Source organism: Haematobia irritans, chromosome 1 (genome assembly GCF_050003625.1).
Source record: "Haematobia irritans isolate KBUSLIRL chromosome 1, ASM5000362v1, whole genome shotgun sequence".
In the NCBI taxonomy this organism is placed as follows: domain Eukaryota; kingdom Metazoa; phylum Arthropoda; class Insecta; order Diptera; family Muscidae; genus Haematobia; species Haematobia irritans.
Genome location: NC_134397.1, coordinates 124,854,345 through 124,873,256, shown reverse-complemented (window position 1 = coordinate 124,873,256; position 18,912 = coordinate 124,854,345).

Sequence of the window (18,912 nt, the reverse complement as noted above, 5' to 3'; positions counted from 1 at the left end):
TTGTCTTTGAGCCAAAGTGAAACTCTGTGCCAAATTTGAAGATGATTGGGCTTAAACTGCGAGCTGTACTTTGCACACAAAATTACATATACAGACAGACGGACGGACAGACAGACAGACGGACATCGCTAAATCGACTCAGAATTTAATTCTAAGCTGATGGGTATACTAAACGATGGGTCTTAGACTTTTCCTTCTTGACGTTACATACAAATGCACAAACTTATTATACCCTGCACGGATGAAAAAGACTGTTTTTCATATGTTTGGCTATAAACATTATATGTTTGGAACACAAATTTTTAAACACAATATTTTTGAGTGCAAGCATATAATGTTCATAAACTAGCATAACATGTTTGGGACATATATGTTAATATGTTAGAACATATTATGTTTGGGACATAAAATGTTTGTAAATATAATATGCTTGGATGCAAACATATATTAATTTAGAAATAGCCTATAAACATATATGTGTTTAGTAGCTTGGAGCGCTATTTAACAGGGAGCGATATTGAATTAAGTTGGTGGTTGTTGCTTGTTATTACAAAATTACCATTTTATTTTTCCTTGGGCAATTGATCAGCTACTTCTTTGATCCTTACAAACTGTGTGGTCCGCTGTTCGAATCCCCGTCCGGCAAAACGTAAAATTAAAATAAAAAAAATCATACAATTGAATAATTTCTTCTACAATGTTTGTATTACAGAAAAAGGTGCTAAGAACTAAAAAATCTCGTGGAAGTGAGAAAGATGTGGGGGAATATACAATTGGGCAGAAACAAAATTTTGAGCATTCAGGTCGAAAACCTATGTTGTTAGCACCTATATTACCTGTTTATTTTCATAATTCATTATGATTGTAAATATATAAATAAATAAATAAAATTTTGAGCACAATATTGCTTGGGAGAATTTTTTTTAAGCATATAATATTTTTGGGTGCAAAATGCTTCCAAACATATTATATGTTCACATAATAACATATTGTTTTTTGGAAGACAACATTATTGAATTTGGATGCAAAAATACAAAATGTTTGGAACTTAGACTACCCAAACATATATTGTTTAGACCAATATGCTTTCAAACATATTATATATTGGAAGAGATCAAACATATAAATGTTTGGGCAATACCCAAAAATATATATGCTTGAAGCAAAATATGTTTGGAAGTATATGTTACAGAAGCGATTTTTTGTGAGCGTGTGTACCACAGTAGTGGTGAAGGGTATAAATATATTTGTAGTACAAAGTTGTTTCTAAATTCGAATAAAATAGTTAATATTTTTCTAAAATGAGTAAATTTTACTTAAATTCTGTTCATATTTTTTTTTTTGTTTGCAAGTCGTCTATCTATTTAATTTTTGTCTGTCTTTAATTAGCACTAAAGACAATTGAACCGGCCTTTAATTCAATTTTTTTTCAAAATGTAAAAATCTGTTAGTTGGACACCCAAATATCAATCACCCTCTATGTCTGTCTATTTTGTAAAATTAAACTTTTGAAGTGCATTACTATGGTATTATTTTTTACAAATTTGGGAAACCCATTTTTTACCTATTTGCATTACAATTTTTTGGGGGTTTTTGAAAAAAAAAATTAGAACAATTTGGAAGTTTTTACTTACGATTTGGGGGAATATTGCAAAATCACCTGGCAACACCGGGTACAGGGTATAATCGTTTAGTATACCGATCTCTAAGAATTAAATTCTGAACTGTAATCCTGTAATTTTAATGATACTTTCGTTATAATTCCAAAATAAGCTAAGTCTAAAATCTTCTATTAAACGTTAATGACAATTTGTTGCTTCGTCAATATGTCAATTAAACGCCAAACTATCAGTGATGCAGCATTAAGTACAAAATCCCATAACATTAGACCACTTCAAAATATATCCATTGCCCAAATAAACTATTGTCAGGATAAGCTAATCCTAAGAATATTTACCATCGAAACTAAATCGAAGTGGGGAATTGTAACATGCCACAAAACATACCAAATGTTCAAGTAACCATAAATTATCCTAAGGCAATTTATCAGACAGATTATTTCTTGGAAATTACAACTAAATAAAGAGCAACAAACCCAGACCTTTTTACACTTAAAGAAAAGATGAAGAGATATGGAGATATGACCATTTGTGACAATATTGTGGCAATTGAGATATTTTATGATGTCATTTCAAAATATCAAATTTTCTCCAAGTATGAAGATACCATTCCACACATAACAGTGATAATCAATGACCATAGCAACACTTTTTTCTTACCATTGTCCAATTGAACCATGATTTCTGTTAAGAAAAGTTTAGGGATGAATGATGTTTGCCTGTTTGTAACATAGTGGTGTATAGGAAAAGCGGACCAGACAAGGGACAAAGAAATGCCAACATTGCAAATCATGACACATTATTTATGGATGAAAATATTCCATTGTCACATACACACACACTCAATGTTGGACACAACTATATTTATGTATCGGGCACCGGAAGTGGAAATTGTTTAAATGAAATATTTAAGTTATTGGAAATACAATTCGCAATGAAAATTAATATATGGTGCGATACCACACGCAGAAAAGGAACATGACCAGCCCAAACATGTTTCAAGAGCAAAATGGTATTTTTGGACTGAGAACATAGAAAATCTTTATCGCAAAAATTTTGTTTTCTCGGAAAATATATACATGGTCGCCGAAATCAAATACATAATTTCTGAGAAAATAACATGGTAGCGGCAAATATATTCCATTTTCACTGAGCAAAAATAACATTTTGCTCTTAAGACATGTTTGGGGTGATCATATTTCATCTCTGGGTGCAGTCCCGGTTGTGATTTCCTTTCCATATGTATATAACGCAATCTTCCCAGCAAAAACTAGGTTTTTGTTCATTTTTACGAATGCTTTGTTATCAATTAATAAAATTTTCTTGTTCAGTAGTAAATTCTTATACCCCGCGAAGAAAACGGTATTAGTAAAATGCCATGCCTTATTCTAGTTAATGAACTATTCCTAACTGCTTTCAGTCTAGGATTTTTTACTGAAGCAAGTAAATTTTATTATTTCACACAATAACACTAATTTACAAAAAAAAAATAAAAAATTCATGTACACTTAATGGAAGGCAACTTTTCTTATGTATTTTGATCTGCTGAATTCGAAAAAAAAAATTAACTTTTTTATGAAACGACATTTTTCGGTCGTTTTTCTTCCAGTTGATCTTATTACTTACGTTAGAGTATCATCTATACGATCATGAACTTCTCTTCCACACGTTTTTTCAATGGTTTATAATTTTCTGGCGGAAAAGGTCCTTTCTAAATTTTTTGAAAATTTGGCTTTTCGCATCGAAAATTTTTGAACTACTTAACTTATCACAGATCCAATTATACACAATTATTCGTCATCTTATTACCTTTCATTTAAGTACCAACAACGATATAATTTTTAACTCGAGATATGATATAAATAAAAATATAAAAATAAAAATAATAGGATATCTCAAAAACTGTTCCATAGAAAATTTTTAAACATTTTTTTTTTCGAATTCAGCAGATCAAAATACATAAAAAAGGTCGGCTCTCATCAAGTGTAAATTTTCAGTGTAAACTAGTGTAATTTAACTAAATGCAAATAATATAGCTAATCTAAATTGATGAAGATTTTTTCCTTTAGTTCGAAGGCACTTTTTTCTGGGTGTAGTGCTCCTATTACAGCATTACTCGCCATATTTTGATCCATTGTAATCGGCGATAGAAATCAATATTTTCGAGATTTGGTTGCCTGAGACAATAAGTGGCTATTTTACAAGCTTTGGTGTATCTACGAATAAGTGATTACATATTAGGTTATTATATGCTTTAAAAGCACTACTTATTTCATGGCCGAAAGTATGCCTGGGGAGAAGTACTTTCCTCCTAGGACATGCGTATGTAAATGTAATCCGGAGCGATGCCAATTAATAAGTGGTTATTATTTTTTAAAACGGCTTACCTACAAGATTACCGGGTAATGAGAGTTTTTGCTGGGTTTTTATTACGGTTGAACTTCATTACATATAATTTTCTTTTAAGATAAACTCATATGAAAATGCTTTTGGTGACTTGTAAACTATATGAAGGTGGCGTCAAGAAAAGGTCCACTACTTTATTTTTCGATATTTGATCGGGGAGGGGGACCTCTCATTGCCCGACATTTTCAAACTCGAAGAAAAGTTCCCCGATTTTTTTGAAATGTCAGGGAAGTGTAGGTTTGACTCTGAAGTAAAAACCGTCATTTGTTTTCCGATATTTAATCGAGGAAGGGGATGTTCCTTTATTTAAACAATACACTGAAAAAACAGTGAACCCACCAGGAAAGATAACTTTCGATTAATTTTAGAAAATTTGGAACTTTTTTAGAAAATTTTAACTAAACGGTATTACAAGCGCTGGCATCACTCCGATATGGCAAAAATAAGTAAATATTTTTCGACAAATTCAAGAAAATTTATTAGACATAACTAAATTTTTTCAGTAGTTAAAGAAAATTTTGTAGTTTTAAGAGAAATCTTGGAGTTCAAAATTGCAAGAATGTCTTTAGTGACATACGAAGTTCATGATGGACACATTTTTGGTAAAATTTACAAATTTAAAGAAATAATGAACTATTTTGTAAGAAATACGAAATTAGGAAATCTTTATGCTTTATTTGTGTATAACTTTTTCCCGTTTTTTAGTTCATTTAACTAACATACGCAAACAATTATTTGACTAAAATAAACTTTTTTCAAACATAATGATTCTATGAACTAATATAAAGTTAATATGGCTTTAGTGAAATAGAGAGTTCACTTTTTTTTGAGTGTAGATCAAACTCTAAACTTCTCCGATTTACTTGGAATTTACAGGGAACGTGACATAAGGTGAGTAAATTAATATAGGAGATGGGATTTTTCGGTATCTGGTTGAATATTGACTGACACACAACATCTATGGACCCAAAATACCACTAGATTTTCAATTTCAGGCAAATCGGATAAAACTACGGTTTCGAGAATCTCAAGAACATTAGCGTAGCTAGACAATTTTCTTAGGGGGGCCATAGCCCCCCTAGCTAAAATTTAATAGACTGAACTTATCGGTTCAATTAATGTTTCATTTTATAAAAATGAATAAAAAATCATACATCAACATAACTAGACAATTAATTTTTAATAAAGCAACTAATAGTAGTTCCACACTTTTTCCCAGCAAAAAATTGGGAGTTGTTCTAAAGTCACAACTTTAAAAGCACTTCAAAAAATGTCCTCTCAAAGAAGTTAATTATTTTAACCACACAGGAAATTTAACTACATAATTAAATTTGTATACCCTCCACCATAGGATGGTGGGTATATTAACTTTGTCATTCCGTTTGTAACACATCGAAATATTGCTCTAAGACCCCATAAAGTATATATATTCTGGGTCGTGGTGAAATTCTGAGTCGATCTAATCATGTCCGTCCGTCCGTCTGTTGAAATCACGCTAACTTCCGAACGAAACAAGCTATCGACTTGAAACTTGGCACAAGTAGTTGTTATTGATGTAGGTCGGATGGTATTGCAAATGGGTCATATCGGACCACTTTTACGTATAGCCCCCTGACGGTCAGATTTGGCTTGCAGAGCATCTTGGAGGAGCAAAATTCATCGGATCCGGTTAAACTTTGGTACATAGTGTTAGTATATGGTCTCTAACAACCATGCAAAAATTGGTCCACATCGATCCATAATTATATATAGCCCCCATATAAACCGATCCCCCGATTTTATTTGCGGAGCCTCTAAGAGACGCAAATTTCATCCGATCCGGCTAAAATTTGGTACATGGTGTTAGTATATGGTCTCTAACAACCATGCAAAAATTGGTCCACATCGGTCCATAATTATATATAGCCCCCACATAAACCGATCCCCCGATTTGGCTTGCGGAGCCTCTAAGAGACGCAAATCTCATTTGATCCAGCTAAAATTTGGTACATGGTGTTAGTATATGGTCTCTAACAACCATGCAGGAATTGGGCCATATCGGTCTATAATTATATGTAGCCCCCATATAAACCGATCCCCAGATTCGACCTCCAGAGCCCCTTGGAAGAACAAAGTTCACCCGATCCGGCTGAAATTTGGTACGTGGTGTTAGTATATGGTCCCTAACAACCATGCAAAAATTGGTCCATACCAGTCTTAGTTATATATAACCCCTATTTAAACCGATCCCTAGATTTGACCTCTGGAGCTCTTGGAGGAGCAAAATTCACCTGATTCGGTTGAAATTTGGTACGTGGTGAAATTTGGTACATTGCTCTAGTATATAGCCACTAACAACCATGCCAAAATTGGTCCATATCGGTCTATAGTTATATATAGCCGATCCCCAAAAATAATCTACCAAAATTTTATTTCTATAGAAAATTTTGTCAAAATTTTATTACTATAGAAAATTTTGTCAACATTTTATTACTATACAAAATTTTGTCAAGATTTTATTATTATAGAAAAGTTTGTCAAAATTTTATTTCTATAGAAAATTTTGTCAAAATTTTATTACTATAGAAAATTTTGTCAAAATATTATTTCTATAGAAAATTTTGTCAAAATTTTTTTTGTCAAAAAAATTTCTATAGAAAATGTTGTCAAAATTTTATTTCTATAGAAAATTTTGTCAAAATTTTATTTTTATAGAAAATTTTGTCAAAATTGTATTTCTATAGAAAATTGAATTATATACGTATTTAATCGGCCATCGGCAAGTGTTACCGCACCCCAAGTAATTCGATTGTCTTTAGTACAAGTTTCTATGCAGTCTTTAGTCTATGCAGTCTTTAGTACAAGTTTCTATGCAATCCATGGTGGAGGGTACATAAGATTCGGCCTGGCCGAACTTACGGCCGTATATACTTGTTTATAGCTCGTTTTGTCATATTTTAATGGGTATTTTTTCAAATAGGTTAAAAAGAATTAATAAAATAGTACAAATTATTCAAATGCCGAAGAATGCTAGATTGCCGGAAGAATGCTAGAAAAATCGATAATTTTTGAAAATATTCCAGGGCAAACGTTTCAGACAAGCATTGAAAATGGTGGATATCCCTCTTATGGTGGACATCCTTCCTATGACAGTTCGTATTATTTTTCACTAGTTGTTTGGCGACGCTTTGTTGCAGCATTATTAATATGTACATTTATGAAATAATAGTTTTAATATCAATTACTATTTATTTAATTAAATTGACTAAAAATCAAACTAAACAAAATAGTAAATGGGCTTTAGATATTAAACTAAACATAAATTTAGGAACTCAAATCATAAGTTCAACCACAGCTTTATTTCATAAATATCAGACGTCAAGCATTCACTTATAATAAAGAAACTAACTTACAATTTAGAAGACAATGTTAAGAAATAAAACTATATATTGCCATCGGTAACTGCTACCACAACCCAAGTAATTCGATTGTCCATGAAAGCAGAGATGGTCTGTATCAAACGTTTTTAGGTTTGCGACTGTCGCAAAGTTGTAAATGTCGTAAACGTCACATACACGTCGTAAATGTAGAAAAAGTAACAAAAGTCGCAAACTCAAAATACTTTAGTTGCGTCAGCTAGGCAGCAAATTCAATGATATCCAAGACGATGGTATGTGCGAAGAAGTTTCAATTCTTAGGAATGTCCACAATTTTCGGTTTTAGTCCCCACATTTTCCCTATTGCATTTTGCAAGAGTACCGTGGATTTTCTCAACCTTTCTTAGCTTTATGTTCAGTCTCCTGTCCAATATAACCCCAAGGTATTTTGCACACTCACCAACGGGAATTTCGATACCACCTAAGAAAATAGGCTGGACCGTGGGAAAACTTTCACAAATTTCTGCAGAAACTCACAGCGAATGCTGTCAAACTAAATTAAAAAATGTTCAGGATTTCTTCTATTCAAAATTAGGTTTTATACAGTAGGTTTACGACTTTTGCGACATACGTATTATACCGTCGCAAATGTATGTCGCAAAAGTCACAGTTTGTGACAGGCCAACCCTGCATGAAAGTCTTTAGCGCAACTACTTGTTTAATTTCATATAAAAGCAATGGAAAATCGTAAATAGGTTTTCAAATTCTGGGGGGCCTAAACTTTTTCTGGGGGTCTAAGCCCCTCCCCAGAGGCCTTCCTACGCTTATGCTCAAGAAGTCAAATCGGGGGATCGGGCTATATGGGGGCTAACTTGGACCGATACACAACATCTGGAGCACTCTTGTGGCAAGAAGTCAATTCCGGAGATCGGTCTATATAGGGTCTATACGGAAATATGGACCGATACACAGTAGTTCCAAATCGCTTTTTTTGGAAATAATTCTGCAACTTTTGAACGGATAAAGATATCAACATAATGTTCTTTTGTTGAAAGCTAAGGTGTTTTTCTCTAAGTTTGCAAATTTGTGGATCCCTAGTAGATCCAGGGGCTAACCTGTAGGCGTTGAAAGTTGGTCACCTCGGGGTTATGAAATTTTGTTTTAGCTGTCAACTCCGCAATTTTGAACCGATTTCGATGATTTTTTACGTGTGTGTGCGATTATCTTTTACTGTCCGCAAGATATGGACCCGAAAATTTTTTTTTGCAAAATTTTGGCACATTGTGGTCAGTATTTTGAACCTAGAAGTTCTGTTTTATGTGAATTCGTAATCTTTCTTGTTACCTGCATCCTCTACAAAATTCTATTAATTTTAGTGTGTACTCATGTGCTTTAGATTAAAAGTTGTAAAGTCCACAAGTTAGAATTTCAAAAAATATCGAAATTTGACCATTTTGTTTGGAAAATGGCACATACATTCTCTCTGTTGTAAATTTTTTTTATAGATTTCTTTTCTTACTTGCTTCTTATAGAACACCAAATAGGTTTACGTTCTAAGAAAAAAATTTGTTTTCAAAAATTCTCATTTGGCAAAGCACCGATTGCTAAGCCGATATGTTTTCCACTAACTAACTTGAAAAGGTTTCAACATCCTGCCAGTAAACAGCTGAGAAATATGCACATTACAAAAAATAACATTTTTTCAACATATGTCCCCACTTTGAGGATTCTGGGGATTTTTGATATCAATTTTGGAAATGGTATATTCAGCAATATTTTTTAAAACAATTTTCCATGCAAAAATCAATAAAAGACATAATGATATCACAATTAGTTCAAAAGTTATTCCAATTCATATTTTCAGTACCCAAAAAATCGGAATTTTTGAAAAAAAATGTTCCGTGCCCCAAAAATCTTCAAATTTTCCTATTTTTTGTTCTTTTTAATTGCATAGGAATAAAGCTCTATCAAATACCTTTCCAACGATTTATTATCTTTAGACCCGCGCTTAACCAAATGCACCATAAAACTGCACTAAACGTCACTAACTCGGGTAAAATAATGCATTTCTGCAAATGTACGTTTATAGCCCCCATATAATACCTAAATCTGAACCGATTTAAGTCAAACTTGGCACACTTGACGATACTGGCTTCTGGAGCCACTAAACGTCACTAACTCGGGTAAAATAATGCATTTCTGCAAATGTACGTTTATAGCCCCCATATAATACCTAAATCTGAACCGATTTAAGTCAAACTTGGCACACTTGACGATACTGGCTTCTGGAGCCATATAAGTGCATATCGGGCGTAAGATATACATATATGGGCAAGCGTAGCTAGAATATTAATTATGCTACATGTGCAAAATTTCAAGTAAATCGGAGTAAAACAGTGGTCTCGGAGGGAAAATTTAGTTTCCGGTGGCCATGTAATTGTATATCGGAAATAGATCTACAGCGTGCAGAAATGAGTACATAATTAATTTTTTTATTTCTAAACGAATAAAATAAGCAGTAAAAAAAGAAACTAATTTTTCCTTTATTCCTTCTTAAATTCTAAATAAAACAACAAAAAACTTAAAACAAAAAGTAAAGAATTCAGAGAGATAAATAAACATAACAAAAAATACTCGCATGTACTCAATTTTGCACTTTTCTATACCGATGTCAGTTGGAACATTTTCTTGTACTTGGTCCATAACCCTTTATAAACGCGCCCCCAGATTTGTCCTGCGGAGCCTCTACGAGAAGCATATTTCATCCGATCTGGCTGAAATTTATTATATGGTGTTTGTATATGGTCTCTAACAACCGTGCAAAAATTGGTCCACATCGGTCAATAATTATATATAGCCCCCATATAAACCGATCCCCAGATTTGACCTCCGGAACCTCTTGGAGAAGGAACATTCATCCGATCCGGCTGAAATTTGGAACATGATGTTAATATATAGTCTCTAACAACCATGCAAAAATTGGTCCACATCGGTTCATAATTATATATATCCCCCATATTAACCGATCCCCAGATTTAGCTTGAGAAGCCTCTAAGAGAAGCAAATTTCTTCCGATCCGGTTGAAACTTGGTACGTGGTGTTAGTATATGGTCTCTAACCACCATGCCGGAATTGGTTAATATCGGTCCATAATTATATATAGCCCTTGTATAAACCGATTCCCATATTTGACCTCCGGAGCCTCTTGGAGGAGCAAAATTCATCCGATCCGGTTGAAACTTAGTACGTGGTGTTAGTATATGGTCTCTAACAACCATGCAAAAATTGGTTCATATCGGTCCATAATTATATATAGCCCCCATATAAACCGATCCCCAGATTTGACCTCCGGAACCTCTTGGAGAAGCAAAATTCATTCGATTGAAATTTGGTACATTGCGCTAGTATATGGCCGCTAACAACCATGCCAAAATTGGTCCATATCGGTCTATAGTTATATATAGCCTGCAGATAAACCAATCCCCAATCACAGAAAAATCACGATTGCCTCTCGAGCCAAAAATAACACTAGCCAACAGTCGTTTTGTGAATTGGTTCTAGCATAATTGTTCTCATTGAATTTGACCTACTAAACACGAAAATGAGTTTAAAAAAATTTTCTGTCGATTGGTTTTCGAGATACAAATTTTTGAACTTTTTTTAAATTGTTGGGCATATACTTACAATTTTGAGCATATCTTTCGTCTTCTTTGACCTATTTGATCCTACTACTACTCAACTCATTCTCAGACAATTTTCAAATCGGGTAAGTAGTTTGGATGTTGGCGGCTTAAAAAGGTTAAAAAACGGTTTGTTTTTAGTAAAAATGTGGCAGAAAAAACGATATAAAAATTCATATAAAATATAAAACACGATGCTAACAGCAATTTTGGTTTTTTTACGTATAGCTGAAATTTTTACAAAGAAAATAAGCTTAAGCTTACTTAACAAAATCTAACAACAAATAGCGGACTTATAATTTTTTTGGTAAAAGACCGAAAAGACCAAATCAACGGTAAAAGACCGAAAAGACCAAATCAATAGGTCAAAGAAGACGAAAGATATGCTCAAAATTGTAAGTGTACCTCCAAAAATTAAAAAAAAAAAAGTTCAAAAATTTGTATCTCGAAAACCAATCGACAGAAAATTTTTTAAAACTCATTTTCGTGTTTAGTAGGTCAAAATCAATGGGAAAAAATATGCTAGAAAGAAATAACAAAGAAAATTTTGTTATTTGTGACCTAGTGTAATCTACCAAAATTTTATTGCCAAAATTTTTTGTCAAAATTTTATATTTCTATAGAATTTTTTTTCAACATTTTATGTCTTTACGTTATTTGGTCAAAATATAATTTCTATACAAAATTTTGTCAAAATTTTATTTCTATAGAAAATTTTGTCCGAATTTTATTTCTGTAGAAAATTTTATCAAAATGTTATTTCTATAGAAAATTTATGAAGCATTTTATAGTTGGAGAGGAATAAAAAGTATATATATAATCAAAACAAGTAAGGAAAGTCTAAAGTCGGGCGGGGCCGACTATATTATACCCTGCACCACTTTGTAGATCTAAATCTTCGATACCATATCACATCCGTCAAATGTGTTGGGGACTATATATAAAGGTTTGTCCCAAATACATACATTTAAATATCACTCGATCTGGACAGAATTTGATAGACGTCTACAAAATCTATAGACTCAAAATTTATGTTGGCTAATGCACTAGGGTGGAACACAATGTTAGTAAAAAAATATGGGAAACATTTAAATCTGAAGCAATTTTAAGGAAACTTCGCAAAAGTTTATTTATGATTTATCGCTCGATATATATGTATTAGAAGTTTAGGAAAATTAGAGTCATTTTTACAACTTTTCGACTAAGCAGTGGCGAATTTGCAAGGAAAATGTTGGTATTTTGATCATTTTTGTCGAAATCAGAAAAACATATATATGGGAGCTATATCTAAATCTGAACCGATTTCAACCAAATTTGGCACGCATAGCACCAATGCTAATTCTACTCCCTGTGCAAAATGTCAACTAAATCGGAGTTAAAAATTGGCCTCTGTGGTCATATGAGTGTAAATCGGGCGAAAGCTATATATGGGAGCTATATCTAAATCTGAACCGATTTCAACCAAATTTGGCACACATAGCAACAATGCTAATTCTACTCCCTGTGCAAAATTTCAACTAAATCGGAGTTAAAAATTGGCCTCTGTGGTCATATGAGTGTAAATCGGCCGAAAGCTATATATGGGAGCTATATCTAAATCTGAACCGATTTCAACCAAATTTGGCACGCATAGCAACAATGCTAATTCTACACGCAGAGAAGAAACATAATTGTCACAATCATATTCGAAGAGCAAAATAATATGATAGGAGCTATTTTTGCGGCGACCATTTAACATTTTCACCTGCAACCATGTTGGCTCAGTGAACATGGTTCTAAGAAAAATAAAATTGTCCTCATCTAAAATGTTATTATATTGATAAAAAGAATTTTGTTTGAATCAAAAGACAATGGTCACGATCTAAAATGTTATGGTATTCGTCAAAAATGGTTTTCTTCCAGTTAAAAGAACATGGTCACCACCTAAAATGTTTTGATCTTATGAAAAAACGTTTATCGCCGTCGAAAAAAGGACGCCACTTGAGAAAAGAAAACACAAAATTAACTTTATTTATTGGTTTTTATTTATTTATAAATGAAATCATTGTTTATTTGTATTTATAATGTCGTGCAAGCAAACATCATATATTTTTACACACTCTATTTTGGTTCAATTTCAACAATAAGTAATCATTCCATATTTACTTCGTGCCCAACAAATGTACCAACGCAGACATCATGTAACTGCAAATAAAAATAAATTATACCATATATCAAAATGCAGAACAAAAAACAGGTACATTTTTTTCAATTACACTTTCCTTTTTTTTGTGGTCACATAAAACCAATTGTCACTTCTGAATAAATAAATTAACACAAAACACAGTAATTCCGTATTCTCCGTCCATTCCAAGAAACAACCAACACACGACTGACGCGAAAAATTAAAATCGTGTGTACCTGCTCAACGTTTTTATAAAATTCTTTTCGCTGCAAAAAAATTAAAAAAGTAAATGGTCACGAAAACAATGTACATGGTCTTTATGGCCATGTAATGGTTCTAGACATGTCTATACGTAACCTATAAAAATACTTTTTTCTCTGCAAAAAAGTAAGCAAATTGAATGATCAGGAACATAATTTTTCCGACCATGTAACGGTCTCAAATTCTATCATTTAAATAATAGAACATGTTTGCGGCATTTGAGAACCATTTAAATGCTTATTGCCAACATATATTTTTCTTAGCTCGAAAATTATTTTTACAAAGACAAAATACATGGTTTTCGCGACAATTACATACTCTAGATAAGCATTAAATGGATGCGGCAACCATGTCCAAACATGTTTTTTCTGTGCGTGTACTCCCTGTGCAAAATTTCAACCAAATTGGGTAAAACTCTGGCTTCTGGGACCGTATTAGACCATATCGGGCGAAATATATATATGGGAACTATATCTAAATCTGAACCGATATCAATAAAATTTGGCACACTTGATTATAGTAATAATTGTTCTTCTTGTGCAAAATTTTAAGTAAATTAGGGTAAAACTCTGGCTTCTGGGGCCATATAAGTCCATATCGGGCGAAATATATATATGGGAGCTATATCTAAATCTGAACCGATTTGTTCCAAAATCAATAGGGATCTATTCTGAGCCAAAACACATACTTGTACCAAATTTGAAGTCGATTGGACTAAAACTGCGACCTAGACTTTGTTTACAAAAATGTGTTCACGGACAGACGGACATGGCTATATCGACTCAGGAGCCCACCTTGAGCATTTTTGCCAAAGACACCATGTGTCTATCTCGTCTCCTTCTGGGTGTTGCAAACATATGCACTAACTTATAATACCCTGTTCCACAGTGTGGAGCAGGGTATAAAAATATATATAACAGAATGGCAAACTTATAATACCCCCATTACCATTCTATAATTTAAAGAATAATGCACCAAGTACAGTTCCCTGTGACCCTGGCTCTGCTTTTTGAAAATTGGACTTATAATTTGCTTGACATTTTCTGGGATATCTACACAACATACGCTACACCATTCTTCGATATATGATCAGGGAGGGGACCTCCTCTAAAACTGAAATTTAGAAAGGCCGTAGGGGAAGGTTATGTAATCAATATGGTGTACCTGATTTTTTAGTTATTTTCTTGGATTTTTCAGGGAAGGTTAAGGATGCTATCCACTTCTATATTTGTCAATATTTGTCGGGGAAATTGACGTGCCTTTAAAAAATAGAGCAAAATCTAACCTTCTCCGACTTACTTGAAATTTACTGGGAACCTGGGGAGAAGGTGATTAAATTCAGGGATCCGGAGCGGCTCTGAGAAAAAAATTTCGCTCCGCTCCCGCTCCTTCTTAGAGAAAATTAGTCCCATCACCATAGAATGGTGATGGGGGTACAATAAGTTTGCCATTCCGTTTCCGATTTGCTGAAAATTGGAAATCTAGAGGTATTTTAGAACCACAAATAGGTATGCCGGAAATGGTGTGTATCGATCCATGTTTTGGTATATCCCCCATATAGATGGGACTCCCAATTTTACTTCTTGGGTGTCTAGAAACTGTGTTTTCTATCCGTATTTTGGCCATATTTGCCTAAAAAGGAAGAACATATATAAGGGGCTTTGTCTCAATCTAAACCGATTTTGACCAACTTTGACACATTTTGCTAAAATGCTAATTGTACTCTCTGTGCACAATTTCAAAATATTCGGAGTGAAACTTTGGCCTCCGTGGTCATATGAATCTAAATCGGACGAAAGATATATATGGGAGCTATATATAAATCTGAACCGATGTCAACCAAATTTGGCATTCATAATAGAAATATTGGTTCTACTCCCTGTACAAAACTTCATGTAAATCGGAGTACAACTTTGGCCTTTGATGTCATATGGGTATAAATCTAAACGGATTTCAACCAAATTTGGTATAATACTTTACGTCAGTGTCAATTGTACAAAATTTAATCATATAAAACTCTGGCTTCTGAGGATATCGGGCTAAAGATATATATGGGGGCTATATCTAAATTTGAACCGATTTTAACCAAATTTAGGCATATACCATATACTTATACCAGAGCAAACGAAGTAAAAGAAAAATATCATCACATTTGATTAAATCTAATATTAGGGGAATTGTGAAATAAACTTCATCGATTTATGTGAAATCTCTAGGGACCGTTGGGTAGTTTGTGAAATGAATATAGGGTACATGCTTTGCCGATATCTGGTCGGGGTGGAACAAAGGAGGGGAGAGGTTTCCCTTTTCTCTAATTTTTGAAAATTTAAAGTGGAGGGTTGCGCATAAATGGGAACTCTTTACATAATTTTATGATTTTTGCACAGGCTTCTGCCAGACTTTTATAAGTAAAAAACTTAAATTTACATGAAATTGACAGGCAACGTAGAGGGTGCTTCTCATATTCGGGAGAGGCATGTTCTCCGTGTCTTAACATTTTAAAAAATGTTAATATGTGACAAGTACTATTTTTTCCGATTTATTGGACGGTAATCATACACTGTTAGAAAAATATGTTTTTCATATGTTCCGATATAAACAAAATGTGTTTCGGGCACGATTTTAAACCACAATATATTTAAGTGCGAACATGTAATGTTCCTAAACTAACACTAAATGTTTGGGACATCTATGTTAATATGTTAGAATATATTATGTTTGGGGCATCAATGTTTCATAAAAACCATATGTGTGAATACAAACATATATAAATTTACAAATTTCGACTAAACATACATATGTTGTGATATTTTATTCAAAGCGACAGAGAGAGTATAGAGAGAAATAGAGATGGAAACCGGGAGAGTTGACGAAAGATATCAATATAACACAGCAAAAGAGTCAAAAGAGAACAATTTCTGTGAAACCACTTGTATGTTGTTTCGGAAAACTGTTTTATGATAAGGCCAAAAATTTGATATGTTTAAGTCTAAATATTATTTAATTTGAATAAAGAGAATATACATTCTGAACCAAGAGAATAGACATTTGAAAAACAAACAGCTTATGTTTTCGCCTTGAGAGCAGCATTTTATGTATGTGTGGACATGTGTTTTGTTTATCATTTTAGCATTATGGGCACAATTTTTTTCTTGGTTCGTTAAAAGAAATCAGGGGTCTTCATAAAAGTAACGAAAGGGCACTATACTCTTTTTAGAGTTGGGACAGTAAAATGAAATAAGGAGGAAATAGTGAAAAATTACACAGTAAAATGTAAAAAAACAAACTTTAGTTCTTCTTTATTAAAAAGTAGTCCACGAGGAGTTGACGGACACCATCAAATATAAAAGCGGGCATTAAGTTCGAGTTTTACAGCTAAAACAATTTAAAAAGTTTATTTTCTTTAAAATGAATTATTAAAGAAAAATAAAAGGAATTTTAGAGCGATGGTGTTAAATGCTTTATGTTTATATTATAAAATTATGTATGTATGTTTATACTCGACTCCACGTTCTTCTTTTGTTAGTTTTTGAATTCCTTCCAAATTTTAAAGTTTTGTACAAAAACAGTTTTTTATTACAAGATTGTTATTTTTGCAATAAAAAATAATATTTTATCCAAAAATCAGTCAATTTCGTTTATATCAAGCACTGTTACTGACTATAAATCTTTAATAACGCACATTTCGAAGTTTCATTTAAAAAAATTTAATATAGTATAAATATAAATGTGTAAATTAAAAAAAAAAAAAAAAAAAAAAAACAAAAAAAATGTTCGGTCGGAGCAGGGATTGAACCCACGACCCTTTGCATGCAAGGCAGACATGCTAACCACTGATCCACGTGGCAAACAAATGTATGTTTCTTTTAAATAATGTTATGTTTGCATGGGCTCGTGGGCGCTGCAAACTATGCTATATAAATGTAACTTAAAACGATAATTATCTACTGGTGACTATAACAGCTACGTAGCCCAGTGGATAGTGTGTTGGCTTACATACTGTATGGTCCTCGGTTCGATTCTCCGTGCAGGCGAAAGGTAAAATTTAAAAAATTTATAAAAGTGAATAATTTCTTCAACATTATTTGTATTACAGAGAAAGGTTCCAATATCTAAAAAATTTCGTGGAAGTGAAAATTACGAGTATGTTAGGGAATGAGCACAATCGTGTTTGGGAAAAATTCTTCCAAGCATATAATATTTTTGGCTCAAAATGCTTCCAAACATATAATATGTTCACATAAAACAAACATATTAATGTTTCGGCAGTATGCAATAATATATGTGCTTCCTGCAAAATATGTTTGGAACATATGTTAAAGAAGCGATTTTTTTTGAGGGTGTAGATTCTTTACATGTAGGTGAAATATGATGCTTAATTTTCCGATATGTTGAGGAGAAAGATACCTCCCCTTGACAAACCACGCTCGAAATTCACAGGAAATGTAGAGAAGTGTCCAACGTCTTGAATACAGAACATAATTAAAACAAGTATATATGGCCGTAAGGCCGGCTAGGCCGAATCTTATGTATCCTCCACCATGGATGGCATAGAAACTTCTACTAAAGACTGTCATCCACAATCGAATTACTAAGGTTGTGGTATTGGTATCTTAAAACATCTTAACTTCGTCTTCATACGGGGTACATAATAGACAAAAAAGGCAAATTAAATACCTATATAAATCAGTTCTTGACCGGTATATATAGGTGAGTCTATAAACAATTATGAACTTTTGCGTGATAATTAGACAGCCAGAAGTGTAATATATGTAATTATGAACCGATATGGACCAATTTTTGTTTGATTTGGGATCGATTTATCTGGGGGCTATATATAACTATACACAAATCTGGGGATCGGTTTATATGGGGGCTATATATTATTATGGACCGATATGGAATACTTTTTGCATGGTTGTTAGATTCCATATACTTACACAAAATACAAAACTTCAACTGAATTGGATGAAATTTGCTCCCCCAAGAGGCTCCAAACCCAAATCTGGCGATCGGTTTATATGGGGGCTATATAATTATGGGTCGATATGGACCAATTTTTGCATGGTTGTTAGAGACTATATACTTACACAACGTACCAAATTTCAACCGGATCGGATAAATTTTGCTCCTTCAAGAGGCCCTGGAGGTCAACTCTGGGGGGTCCGATATGGACCAATTTCCGCGTGGATGTTAAAGACCACGCACCAAATTTCAAACGGATCGGATGATTTTTTCTCCTCTAAGAGGTCTTGGAGGTCACATCTAGGGGTCGGTTTATATGGGAGCTATATGTAATTACCCTGCCAACATTTTTGGAATTTGACGACACTTCTGAGAATCTCAATCGTATACGATATCAAAAACTCGTCGGAAAAGCGCCGTCACTATTGAGAAGTTGTACCACGCAAAAGTTACTACAAAAA